Genomic DNA, 14,808 nt, shown 5'->3' with positions numbered 1-14,808 from the left:
GCTCCCATTGACCTAGATTTCCCCTTGTGTGTGACATGCCCATATTTGGTTTTTCCTGTTCCCATTGGGTTTCATTGATTCCAAGTGTGTCTCGTCATCCCCTCATTTAGTTGATTACTTAAGCTTATAAAGGTTAATAGATATATAATAGATTATTTAAGCTTTATCTATGTGTGTGTGTTTTTTTTTATTTTTATAAATATGTAAAAATATAATGATAAATATGAATAAAATACTGAAGAGTGGAATTTCTTTCATTAAATGGAATTGTTGAATATGTATGGAAAGGGCGACAATACTAACGATGGGAAACCGAGGCTTTCTGAACCGTTGAGGCTTTCGTCAAATTGTGCCGGAAAACACAATTTAAAAAAAACCATTACTCGAAGCTTTTTAACACCGTGCGCATTAGCGACATCTGCTGGTCAGACTTTTTAACCTATTTTTCAGCCTATTTAATGAAACATCGCGGAGCAGAGGATGGTTTGAAAAGTTTTTAATCTGTGCCAACTCATGTCATGCGTAGTCCGGTCAATGGATTCACATATTGAATAATAATATTAATTAATATTCAATAATAATAAATATACAAGTGTGTGATTATAATTAATAATTGACGTGAGTAGTAGCAAAAATATTTTGGGTGAGCTGTTCAGGGTCTCTGAGACCCCAGCTAGAACATGATCAAATGCAATAAAGGTGTGATGTGCATTCAGTTTCTGTCAGGTGTTGAGGTTATTCTAAACTATTCTACTGAATCCAAAATAAGTGTACACACACAACCAAGTCAATGTAAAGTCAAACACAAGAATCATGCGAAGCGCCGATTTTTTTCAAACCCGACCTTCCGATACTGCATGACGTTCGAAGCTTCAAACGTCATCAATCACAAAAGTATTGTCATTTTTGATTCAAGCATCGGCACAGTGTGTGATACAATAGTGCTTTGAAAACTGCGTCTGAGCCTTGGAGCCTCGGTATCAATCGTCCCATCACTAGAAAATACTCAGAATGCTTAAACAAACAGTAGAAAATCTTATTATAACCTACGAATGGCTTGCTTATGCAAGATGTATAGCAAATATGTTTAATAGTTTAAAAAAAATTACACATACACTCTTAAAAATAAAGGTGCTTCACGATGCCATAGAAGAATCTTTTTGTCTAAATGGTTCCATAAAGAACCTTTAACATCTAAAGAACCTTTCTGTTTCACAAAAGGCTCTTTGTGGCGAAAGAAGGTTCTTCAGATTATAAAAAGGTAAGAAAGAGATGGTTCTTTAAAGAACCTTTGACTGAATGGTTCTTTGTGGAACCAAAAAGGGTTCTTCTATGGCATCACTTGAAGAACCGTTTGAAGCACCTTTATTTTTAAGAGTGTAGTTTTATTGTCCATGTTGTACCATGCACAATAAAAAAATCTTCATCCCTAAAATGTTTCATTCATTCATTCCTTTATGTATGTATTTATTTATTTATATTATGCAGCCTAAAGAGGAAGCAAGAAATATAGGGACACTTATGATGAACTGTTATAATAAACTGTTTGCTGCAGCAGAATTCAATTATATGCAAATGGAGGTGCCTGTTTTTCTAGTGGGCTGAATTTGAACAATACACAAAATAAATGCAGAATGAAATTTGTTTCTCTCTCATGCTTACTGTCTCTTTCTCTTTCTCTCTCTCTCACACACACACACACACACACATACACACACACACAAACACATACGTTCACAGTCACAAAGATGTATGCATCATCAGTACCCCAGTTCCCACAGTGATATGTAAATGAGGGCATTAATTTGCTTTAGTTGCAGAAAGTGCTCAGGTAACCACAGACCCGGCAGCCCATGCATACAAACACTCGCACGCACATAAAGAAGAGTTATTTCTGGAAACGTCATTAATCTACCATATATGTAAGGTTGTATGTATAATGCATCATACAAATAAAAAAATTTCAGCATATATAGAGGTATTCGATGCTCTTAATCAGAATGTCAGCATAAGAGCAGGGGACACTCGACATTTTACACCAAATTAACAGCGAGACACCAACACATCAATGGAAAGCTTATTTATTCAGCTTAAATAATGAGGGCATTTATTTGCTTTAGTTGCAGAAAGTGCTCAGGTAACCACAGACCCGGCAGCCCATGCATACAAACACTCGCACGCACATAAAGAAGAGTTATTTCTGGAAACGTCATTAATCTCCCATATATGTAAGGTTGTATGTATAATGCATCATACAAATAAAAAAAATTCAGCATATATAGAGGTATTCGATGCTCTTAATCAGAATGTCAGCATAAGAGCAGGAGACACTCGACATTTTACACCAAATTAACAGCGAGACACCAAACACATGCACTCACACGCACACACAACATCAGTGCTGACATTTAATTAATCTCGATCTGGCCTTTGAAAATGAAAGAGAAGAAGGAGTAACAGAAACTACTATCATCTGTGGTGTGTATCCTTCGGTGAACTGTTGATTAAAGATTATTCAGTGCTCTCATCACTGTTTAGAAGCTCGTACGTTTTCTGTGCGTGTGTTTTCTCTAAAAAGGTTGGTGCTCTGTAATCCTCACACTAATCTGATTTCTTGTGTTAGTGTGAGCATGTGAAAAAGAAATGGAAAAAACCCCCAACCCAACCTATCCCATCCCCCATATATTCATCCTTCCTATCTCTCTAACGCACACAAACTTGTGCACACACACACACACACACACACACAGAGGGCATTACTGTGATCGCATAGCCAGTGTCTATTTTTTTTGTCAGCCAAATTAAGTGTAAGAGACTTTCTCACATACTGATGAACTCCAGCTGACTTCCTAATACTGTACATGAACCCATCTACATTTATTTAAAATAAAAAACTAATAATTTAACAGACTAGCAAAGGAAACTGAGGGCTGTTAGTCACAATTCATCTATGTGTGAGCCTAATCTTTTATTATGTTCAACTGAAGTGACCATAATCGGATATTTTAATTATATTCACTCTATTACACATCTGAAAACCCACACATATGCTCCCTCTTTCTCTATGATTGAGTGATTGCATGTATGTTATGTGGTTTCTCATATTTTCTGTCCATCAAAGAGCATATATGTATATATATATATATATATATATATATATATATATATATATTAATGTTTTCACATTTTTTCTGTCAAACAGAGAATATATATATATATATATATATATATATATATATATATATATATATATTAAAATTAGACCAATCTATGTTTTATGTAACTGAATTGAAGAAGTTATGTCCAGTCTTAAAGAAAAAAATTACATGACATAGCTATTTGTAAGACTATAGTCTAAACATTTTATGTAACTGGCCACAGAAATTGGTCCACAACTTGTTCATTTTCATTTTGAACAAAGTATCTATTGCTGATGAATTGTGTGTTTGTACTACAGTATATTTTTTACATTGTGAGGACCAGCCTGCGGTCCTCATGAGAGAAAACAAATTATTAAAAAGAGTAAATGATGTTTATCTGGAAGTGTAACAATGCAAACAGGTTTTCTGTAAGGGGTAGGTTTAGGGTTGGGTTAGGGGGTAGAAAATATTGTTTGGTCAGTATAAAAGTAATAGACATCTATGGAAAGTCCCCACAATTCACAGAAACAAACGTGTGTGTGTGTGTATAGTAAACAAGAGAGACAATATAACCAGTTACTTTTAAATGTCTGGGAATGTTATTTGTGTTTTCTTTGGCTCAAAGATCACTCTAAATCCCTCTCACACAAGTGAGCGTAGAGCAAGGATGGAAAAAATCTGAGGTGAAGCTGAAGCAGAGTGATTACAGAACTCTATGAGCGGAGAGGGGAACTCCACTCCCACACTTTGGCTTCTATTGGAAATATTTCTGTGAGCAGAGAAAAAAAATTACCAGCTAACTGGCCAAATTTTGTCTGAAAGTGAGTCACTCGATATGAATTTCCTATTTATTGAACTGTTGTGTAAAAGCAATATCACACTCACTAACATGCTGTTTTACAGAGAAATATATTAAGTACAACAGCACTCATGTAATATAATATAATATAATATAATATAATAACAAAATATCAAATAAAACGTTCCTATTTCAAATAAATACTGTTTGTTTGAACATTGCAATTTTCAAAGTGTCCTTAAAAGGTATCATGGTTTATAATATAATATGATATGATATGATATGATATGATATAATATAATAAAGTTAAATCTCTGCAACTAATCTCCATTTTGTTTTTTTGTCTGGCTCCTCCAGAATATTCGGGTGCCTTTAACTGAATTATCTGGCCATTGCTATTTTGGGCTACTCCTGGGGACAAAAATTATCTAGCCAGTCAAGTTCATCTTTAGAAACAACATGGCAGAACTGTTCCACTTTCCTTCTATTAAATCAAGCACAAAACTGGCTGAGGCAGGCATGGTTGAATACATAATATATATGATTTTTTTATAATACAGAACAACAAACTGTAAACCAGGAATGGATTAACTGGTGTTGGATTGAGCTTGAGGTGATAAAGTGAACTTAATAAAAGCATGAAGGTGTTCTTACCTTTTGATGTCCCACATGCTGCTGGTCAGAGTTACAGAAGCTGGTATGACACAAAAAGAAGAACAAAGTATTTTCATATCTTTCAGGTTTTAAAATGTTAAAATATCAACCTCCAGAGGAGGGCAGCAGCAGTCTCACAGCTTGAGATAATGCCTTAAAATCAACAGAAAAAATTGTGCCAAACAGAGGAGGACAGCCCCTGCTATGTCTGCTTTCTACATTGGTTTATTTGCACCTTCTATTTATAGATGAGCTATGTGGAATATACTATCTTCATCTATCACTTTAATGCACTACCACATTCATAAGTACCACCTCTAATAAAGAGATGGAGAGAAAGGAGAGTGAGAAAAAGAAAGGGATAGTTATTGAGCGACTGAGAGGAGAGGGGAAAAACGATCTAATGCATCTAATGCAGCTCCAGTTTAGCACATTAAAGCAGACAGACATGAACACACACACACACAAGAAAGACAGACATGAGGAGTGAATCAAGGAGTGAAAGAAAATATATGGAGAGGCAGGGAGTAAAAGGAAGAGATTGAAAGGAAGAAAAAACCAATAGAGAGGAAGAGAGAGAGACAGAAAGAGTGAGAGAGAAAACCAACAGAGGAAGAGGGAGAGACAGAGAGTGAGAGATTGGGTAAGTATGTATTTTTAGTGAATTACATCTTCAGCGTCAGAAAGAGTTGGATGCATCTGTGAGTAGCTCTCAATAATGCAGCAGTGTATGCACTATAAAACACACACGCACTCTTAACGCGCTGAATCCGCTGACGTTTTATGGTCATATACAGTATTCATGTGCACGTTATTTGCTGCGAGGCTTGACAGCAGCTGGTCAGAGAGAAGCTACTTCAAGACCAACTGTGTGGGAACACAGGAAGAGGGAAACAGGGGTTTGGGGAATACAGAGAGGCATTTGTATTGCGCATGTAAAAAGGGAAGCGGCTAAAGCGTCTAAGAGTGTTTCTGGTCCAAATCCTATAGTGAGCTGTCTACTGAGGCCACATTTTAAGATGTCTTCATACTTGCGATGGCTGTTCCACAAAGTAAGCAGCATGACTGTGTTACTTTGATATTCCTAATTTAGGCTGAATTGTAGGGCATGTAGTGTAAGAGTCCAAAATGCATTGCAAAGAGCTCAGTGAAAACTACATCCAAGTTGCTGGATGAAGTGAGAGAAGTGAATATAAGTTACATTTATTTATTGAAAATACAGTAATATTGTAAAATGTATGATTACAATTTTAAAAAAAATTCTATTTTTATATATTTTAAAATGCAATTTATTCCTGTAATGGCAAAGCTGAATTTTCACCAGCCATTACTTCAGTCTTCAGTGTAACATGATCCTGTGTTAGTGATAATATGTTGATTTGACACTCAAGAAATGTGCCTTATTTCTTTGAATGTTGAAAACAGTTGTGCTACTTAAGGTAAAACACTGCAGGCAAAAACACTGCTTTTGTCTGTTAGTGGAAAGAAAACATTCAAAAATCCAATTTTAAGTGTTTCTTTTATATCACTTTTTCTATTTGTGTCTCTGGATTTCAATTACAATAGATATCTTTAAAGGCCGCTATCTCAAAATGAGATTTTTCTCCTGCACTGAGCCAAAAATCTCCACTTCAGTAGCCACAATTTTGTCTCTGAGCTCTTCAGGCAGTTCTTTTGACCTCATGATTCTCATTTGCTCTGACATGCACTGTGAGTTGTAAGGTCTTATATAGACAGGTGTGTGGCTTTCCTAATCAAGTCCAATCAGTATAATCAAACACAGCTGGACTCAAATGAAGGTGTAGAACCATCTCAAGGATGATCAGAAGAAATGGACAGCACCTGAGTTAAATATATGAGTGTCACAGCAAAAGGTCTGAATACTTAGGACCATGTGATATTTCAGTTTTTCTTTTTTAATAAATCTGCAAAAATGTCAACAATTCTGTGTTTTTCTGTCAATATGGGGTGCTGTGTGTACATTAATGAGGAATTATATATTAATTTTAGCAAATGGCTGCAATATAACAAAGAGTGAAAAATTTAAGGGGGTCTGAATACTTTCCGTACCCACTGTATACCATTACTATCTATATTCTGAAGGTTTTTAAAGAGGGGTTTGTTCATATATAATTGCTTGGTTATTTTTTTCACTTAACAAAATGTTAAAAAAATGAAGGGGTATGAATATTTTCGCAAGGCACTGTATGTACAAATATTTCGTTTCCATATATGAAATATATTGTGATGATATGTCATGTACATGTATATCCATCCTAAAACCCATCAATACATGTTGATCTTACATAAGTAAATAGAAAACATAGGCATGCATTTAAAACAATTATTACAAAAACATATATAAACCTATAGATTTGTATGTATATATATATATGTTGTTTTAATAATGTTGCATATATAAACAAAATATATATTGTTGACATATATGGTTGCTACATATAATACCATGTACAATTTTTACTATGAGCATTTTATATATGTTACGAACTTACTTGTTAAGTTGTTATGAACAGATATCTACCGAGAGAAAGTGCGTATGTGAATTATATATAGCCTTATAAGTAAGATATGACAATATCTATATCTATATACCAATAACTATATCTTGATATAGGGGCAATATGTCATATATTACATGTCCGTATGGGTTTCTTTAATAAAATGTATAGCTACTGTATATACTGACTATATCTGATATACTGATAGTATACTGACTTCTAATAAGGTGAATGACTTTCCCAATTTTGCGTAAATGTCAGATGCAATCATGCAAATGCATTTGTAGATTGATTTGAGGCAACGCTATCTGACCACTGGCACAACGTTGACCACTGGCAGGTTTTTAGAAGCAATCATTATTTTTTAATAAATTAGACACTTTGGCTTTAAAATTATAGCATTTTATTCATTGTTAGCTTAGCAACATGATAACTTTATAAATATCTAAAACAATTATAGCCTGTGTGCTTCGCAAGCTGCTGTTGCTGCCTACTGTATGTTATGTAAAGTGTTCCAAATCAGTCACTTATGACTTGGCATGCTGCCTTAGTTAGCTAGGCTCATTGGGTTTTGGACAGAACCGGTGTGTGTGTGAATGCAAACAACTTACATGCGCTAATATGAGTTTAAACTGAGCCTAAACTCAGCAGTCTCTCACTGGGTGAAAGAAGGACAGACTCCACAGGACTCTCCTGAAAGATGAAAAACTCATTAAACACACACACACACAGCCCTTTTAAATCCTTCTCTCTCAAACATCCACACACACACTGAAAGCATCAGTTGGCATTTGACTGTTTTATGATTTTTTTCAGTCTACTTTGGAAACAGCTGACTCAGGTATTCTCCCACTAAAACTCTGCGATCAACAGACATCTGTCTGAATATGAGGGTCTTACTGTGAGCTTGTCACTTGAGTAAAATGGAAATTTTGTCTATTATAGACTCTGCATGACAGAAAATGGTCATATATTCTTCAATGTATACAGTATATATACACTACCATTCAAAAGTTTGGGTCAGTAAGCTTTTTGTTTGTTTATTTGTTTTGAAGAAGTTCAAAATGTAAAATTCTAAATGTAATGTTAAAAAAAATTAACAGTAAAGAAATTTTATAATGTTACCCCAAAAATTATATTTCAAATAAATGCTGTTCTTCTGAACAATTGTATCACAATTAAAAAAAAAAAAAAAAACTATTAAGCAGCACAACTGTTTTCAACTTGGTAGTAATAATAAATGCTACTTGAACAACAAATCGTCCTATTATAATGATTTCTGAAGGATCATGTGACACAGAAGACTGGAGTAAGGGCTGCTTTACCGTCACAAAAATAAATTAAAGTCACCATGAAATCAAAATGGAAAATTCTTATTTTTTAATGGAATACTGTAGTGTTTATTATAAATAATTTATCCGTGCACTTCATTATTATTTTTTAATTCATGTGCCCTCGTAATCTTTAATCAAATACGTTAACCTCCCCTCCCCCTCAAAACGACTCATCTTCTCTTCCTGTCACGAGCTATGGCGCAAGGGCGGAGCTAGTAACGTGAGGGGTAAACACTGGGATAAACGACAGGGGGAAAAGCTGAAGCTGATGCTTCACTTTATAGCACTGACACCAGTCATGAGGGAGTACGTTACCCCTAAACATTGAAAAGATATTAGGATATTAAGACAACATTACTTTAGGACATTGCAAACTAATTTTTTTCATGAATATGACTTAACCTGATGGAGGACGCACTCAGTCATTCAGGCAGTCTCTCTCTCTCGCTGCGAGCTGTTTAGGCATGTTTTGTGCCATTGATCGTCGTTGTCATCCTTAATGAATAAAACATTTATTCATGCTTGGGTGTCGGCTGTGAATCCAGTGGAGAGAAATCCCCCACCACTAACTGCAAACTGGCATTCAGATCTGCCTCCATTTTGTTAGCAACGCCCCAGCTTCCAACGATCCAATCAATTCCCGAAGGACCAAATCAAGTCCCGCCCTCTCATTTCAGATGCCGTTTCACTTGGATATACATCACAGTAGAGAAGAAAAGACAATCACAACTTCCGTTTCATGTCGACTTTAAAGCAATAAGGCCTGTGAAGCCATGGTTTACAGTATAACAGCTAAGGGGCGTTGTTAGGCACGACGCGAAGTGGATAAATAAAATGGTTTTATTTACGTATATGGAATAAAACGGTTATTCCATATACGTAGTAAGGTTTCACAAAATAAAACGGAGCAAATAAAGTGTAATGATATTAATAAAAACAGTATTCTTCCACCAAACAATGTAGTTCCTCAGAATCAGTTGTGGTTGCAACAAAGTGATTGCCAAGCAATAGAATAATTTACAACAGCTTCGAATGTGGCTCAGCCAATCAGAATCAAGGACCAGAACTATCCGATACATTTTAAAATATATTAAAACAGAAAACACTTTTTTGAACTGTAATAATATTTCAGTATTCTTTACTGTTTTCATTGTATTTTTGATCAAATAAATGCAGCCTTGGTGAACTTAAGAGATTTTTTTTTTTTCAAGAACTTTAAAAATCTTACTGACCCCAAACTTTTTAACGGTGTGTATTTTCAGTGTATGTGCATATGTATGGTGAGGCCCACATGTAAGAATTTTCTAAATGAATACAAAATGTGTTTATAATGTAATTATAAATTATATTATCAGCATAACAATTTGAGTGAAAAGTTTCATTTGAAAATGGAATTGCTTAGTATTTGATATTTGCACTCAAGCTAACATTGTCTCCCACAGTTTCTGCAAAACCTGATGATCCATGTTATCCAGCATTTGAGAATATTCCACTGAGCATCTTATGTGCTTCGACGGAAGAAACAACATCTGGCCTTTGGTACAAATTTGTTTACATTTAATCAGTGACCTAGAAATAATGCAAAAATATGTCATTTCACACACACACACAGTTTTCTCAGTTTTTTTTTTCAAGAACTTTAAAAATCTTACTGACCCCAAACTTTTTAACGGTGTGTATTTTCAGTGTATGTGCATATGTATGGTGAGGCCCACATGTAAGAATTTTCTAAATGAATACAAAATGTGTTTATAATGTAATTATAAATTATATTATCAGCATAACAATTTGAGTGAAAAGTTTCATTTGAAAATGGAATTGCTTAGTATTTGATATTTGCACTCAAGCTAACATTGTCTCCCACAGTTTCTCAAAACCTGATGATCCATGTTATCCAGCATTTGAGAATATTCCACTGAGCATCTTATGTGCTTCGACGGAAGAAACAACATCTGGCCTTTGGTACAAATTTGTTTACATTTAATCAGTGACCTAGAAATAATGCAAAAATATGTCATTTCACACACACACACACACAGTTTTCGGCCCTACTGTATACTGTGCCATTTGCAAACATCTGGATTGGATCTATTTTTAAATGAGGAATATAAATGCAAGAGATCACGCTCAAGTGTGAGATTGCTGTGACAGATGGGGTGTATTTTGGGTTTTAAGAGCAGAATGGTGGGAATGCAGTAAGAACTTGTGGCCACTAGGATGTGCTGTTCACTTTCATCAAAATATTGATCACGAACTGGTTGTAAAATTACCTGAGAAATGTGTTGGGAACAAAAAAAATCACCATTACCTATTTATTATGCAATATGTTTACACAATACATGTTCCATAGGGTCTAATATGCAAAGTGTGCATGCTCATATGTGTTCCTAAGTGAGACAATAAATAGTTTGAAAAGCCTTAAACAGTCAGCCCTTTGTGTGTGTGTGTGTGTGTGTGTGTGTGTGTGTGTTTGAGAGAGAGAGAGAGAGACCGAAAGGGCTTAGTGAGAAAGAGAGAAGACATTTCACCCCCTCACTGAATGGAGGGTTTATTGATCTCAGTGGACATCAGCGCCTTCCAGCATGGCATTGTACAGAAAGGCACATTAAAACATCTAAAGAGTGTTAAAGCATTGAATATGAGATAAGACAAGCCTTGACTACTGGCTATGAAAGAAAAGAAAGATGCAAAAGTGGCCTTTTGATGTTTTTAACTTCACTGGATGTGCATTCTTCATATTTAGAGAAGACAAGTAGACCTACTGTACAGTAGATGAAACATGAGCTGAACACCACTGTTTTCATGCCAGGCCCAGAAGGAATCTGCTGACATTTTTGCATCTTCTGTGCTGATATTACAGAATTTAAACATAGTCAAATGTGAAATCGAGTTGATAGTACTACGCTTACTACTGATAACCAAAAGCATTATCGAATTACACAAAATATTTCACAAACTAAAACACAAGAGGATGCATAAGTGCTTTCCAATTATGTGGAGATCTGCACAGATTCTGTTTGTTACTGTTCATATATTTTAAGGGTTTCTGGTTCAATTCGTTTAAAGATTGATCTCTGCCATGTGCCACATTTCAGTTTTCACCATTCATTCTCACTCTTGTCACCTTGCTTGTTAGTTTTTCCAAGCTGTAAAACTACCAATATGAAGATCTCACTTACCTCTGTTCTATTTGAGTCAGTCTGGAAAACAGAGAGAGAAAGAGAGAGAAAAATGAGAGTGAGATGAATACAGTCATCCAAAATGACAGCATTACACCAACACTTCATTATCATGCAACTGTTTTTTCATACAAAAGATCAAAAATGCAGTCTCCATGAATTGTGGCAATATCAGATGCTCTGTCATAGTTGATGTAACGAAGTGTTTCCAACCAGGGCCACGCATGCCCAAGAGAATACTTGAAAAGATTTTGATTTTGCCTTGTTAAAAACCTCTAAAACAGAAACGATGGCTTTTAAAATCAAATGTTTTTAGGGGTTATTAAATTATTCAAATAATGTTAACAATTTTTGCAGATAACATTTTCAGTTATTTTAAAGAAAAAATAATGTGTCAGTTTGCTCAATTTGTGTCAATTTAAAAAAAAAAAAATATTTTTATTTAGAGTTAGAATGCAAAAACACCAGCTAAGACATTTATGTTGTTACAAATGATTGTCAAATAAATGCTGTTATTGATCAAGATCATGTGACACTGAAGACTCAAGTAATAGCTGCTGAAAATCAGCTTTGCCATTGCAGGAATAAATGATCAATTTAAATAATAATAATTAAAAAATAAGAAGAAGAAGAATTAAATAAGAAACATTTCCATTTTGGGGTCAATGAAGGGGTATTTAAGACAAAAAAAGGTTGGGAAACACTAATGTCTCACTATCACACTGCAAAACGGCTATGAATAGGTAAAATCATTTAGTAATCAACTGCTTGACAGGTCAAAGGCCACGTCAAGTCAATGCGCTAACCACCAAACGTAGTAAAAGTGACGTGCATATGTTTGAGCAAAAATGGAGCAGGTCATGACTGTGACCCAGGCCTGTCAGTCTTGAACTCAGAAAGAGAAACTTTTAAGAGTTTTCTCTGTTTCTCTCTTCTTTTCACACTCATCTTCTCTTTCACATTCGTACACACACTTTCACACCCACATCTTGAGAGAGTTGTTTGACTGTGTGCCTAATGATAATAGATGAGGTGTCAGGATGAAGGTGAGAGACACTAAGTCATCCTCACAGCACGAGGGAGAAACGGCGCATCTCTAGCTCTCGCTCTCTCATTTTCACTTCACCTAAATCTACAGGCGCTAAAATGGGAGAAAAAGCTCCTATAGAGCTTCCGTTCGAACACAACGCTGATGTTTTGCATTTTATTTTACTTTTACTTTTAAATAATGTGGCCATCTGTGTCTGAGTTATGGAAGGGAGAACTTGGATATTCAAACTGGGCTGTCTTTTCAGTACACATTAGAGCAGCAGGAAGAAGTCAGCACTTTACAAAAGTCTTGTGAGAAAAATGTCAAAATATGACAGGGCTGAACAGAAATAAAAAACTGCTTATGCAAGCCTCTTGTCTCTCAGAGTATCACTAGAGTAAAGTGACCTCCGGTTCTCAAGAGCAATCATATACATTCACAGGCATGAAGAGTTCTAAACTAACATAAAGCATAAGCATTCATGTCATTCAATTCAATTTTTGCTACATTTTTACAATTTCCAGAACTTCACTGTAAAAAATACAGTGGCAATGTTTCACAAGATGCATTTTGGTGACTGCATACATCATTAAACTGCATAAGATTGGTGTAGTAACACATTTCAGCTATTAAAATGTATTTGTTACTGTAAAACGTGCTTATAATAAGCTGTACAATGACATAAATGTCACATGACGACCCCAAGATAACTTTAAATGCTCTCTCCAGTGACTGTTGTCACACAGAAACACCATCAGGGTAATAATAAACATAACACTAAAATAGCACTATGAACATTACCTAAACAACATAAAATGTAACTTACAACACACCAGTGTGCATACTGAAACTAAATAAAATAATAATACGAATCTAACTTACATTTTATATTATGTGAATCCTGGGAATTTCCCTGTCAAGTATAGGCCTAATTATGAGATTCATATATATATATTTTTTAAAGAAATAACATTATTTTAACAATCTGAATCCATAACGTAGGTTATTGTCTTGTTAAATACAATAGGCTATATATTGTATCCATACATTATATTAACTTATTAATTCATTCGTTTCTAAAACATTTTACAATGTAAAATGACATGTATTGTCTTTTAAAATATAATCTAAGATTTTACTGTTATATTATTCCTGATAATATTTGGACATTTTTACAGTGTGGTTTGTAATAGCCCGCAGTCACTGCAAGTTTGTAAGAAAGCCAACAAAACTTGAAGACTTTTAATGAGTTCACCCTGTCCTAAAATGTTCGACAGAGCTTACAACTCTAATAAATAATTCAATTTAACAGCGGTCTGCACATTTACGGCTGAATAACGACGTGTTCTGTGAAAGCACTATATTAAATCTTGGACATTTCTGAACTGACTGCCTAACAATAGTTTGTCTTTGACTGAATATCACAGCCCTCTCTCTCTCTCTCTCTCTCTCACACACACACACACACACACTTGACCAAAGCACCGGACGACCTCGCTTTACCGTGAAGCTGCGGGAGCTCTTACCGGATTCTCCAGGTACAGTCGCGGTGCGAGGAGATCCCGGTGGAGATCCGTCTCTCTATCCGCCCGAGTGAGAGTCCAAGATCTGGTAACTCCGACAAAAAGACGAGTGCAGTCTGCACGGTTCTCAAAAACCCTACGTGTCCACGCGCATAACCCGATATAAGTGAAGAGCTTTAGAAGCTTTTGAAGTGGTGCGTCTCTCTCTCTCTCTCTCTCACACACACACACACACACACTTGACCAAAGCACCGGACGACCTCGCTTTACCGTGAAGCTGCGGGAGCTCTTACCGGATTCTCCAGGTACAGTCGCGGTGCGAGGAGATCCCGGTGGAGATCCGTCTCTCTATCCACCCGAGTGAGAGTCCAAGATCTGGTAACTCCGACAAAAAGACGAGTGCAATCTGCACGGTTCTCAAAAACCCTACGTGTCCACGCGCATAACCCGATATAAGTGAAGAGCTTTAGAAGCTTTTGAAGTGGTGCACTTCACGCGACGCGCTCGCGCTCGCACCCTGCTTTTAAAAATACTCTCCAGGCGCAGGTGGGCTATAGGGTCGCGCGAAGCCAGAGGAGTCAGAGCGCAAGTTGATCTCATCAACACAAATCTGATGAAGACACGAACAAA

The 14,808-nt window shown here is 35.8% G+C and overlaps 1 long non-coding RNA gene across 1 annotated transcript in view; it reads right to left on the bottom strand.

Moving 5' to 3' along the window:
* LOC107551592 (uncharacterized) overlaps nt 1-14,352 on the bottom strand; it is a 38,122-nt gene extending 23,770 nt beyond the window's left edge. Inside the window, exons 1-4 of the long non-coding RNA XR_001604781.1 lie at nt 14,182-14,352; nt 11,626-11,646; nt 7,724-7,805; nt 4,594-4,633 (exon numbers count right to left, since the gene is read on the bottom strand). This is a non-coding gene — a long non-coding RNA (uncharacterized lncRNA). The remainder of the gene's footprint in view (nt 1-4,593; nt 4,634-7,723; nt 7,806-11,625; nt 11,647-14,181) is intronic.
* Between the last annotated feature and the right edge of the window lie 456 nt (nt 14,353-14,808).

The sequence above is a fragment of the Sinocyclocheilus grahami genome, unplaced genomic scaffold, assembly GCF_001515645.1.
Source record: "Sinocyclocheilus grahami isolate Dianchi unplaced genomic scaffold, SAMN03320097.WGS_v1.1 scaffold427.1, whole genome shotgun sequence".
Lineage (NCBI taxonomy): Eukaryota > Metazoa > Chordata > Actinopteri > Cypriniformes > Cyprinidae > Sinocyclocheilus > Sinocyclocheilus grahami.
The sequence above is the reverse complement of the archived record's forward strand: the minus strand, read 5'-3'. Positions and strand labels throughout refer to the sequence as shown.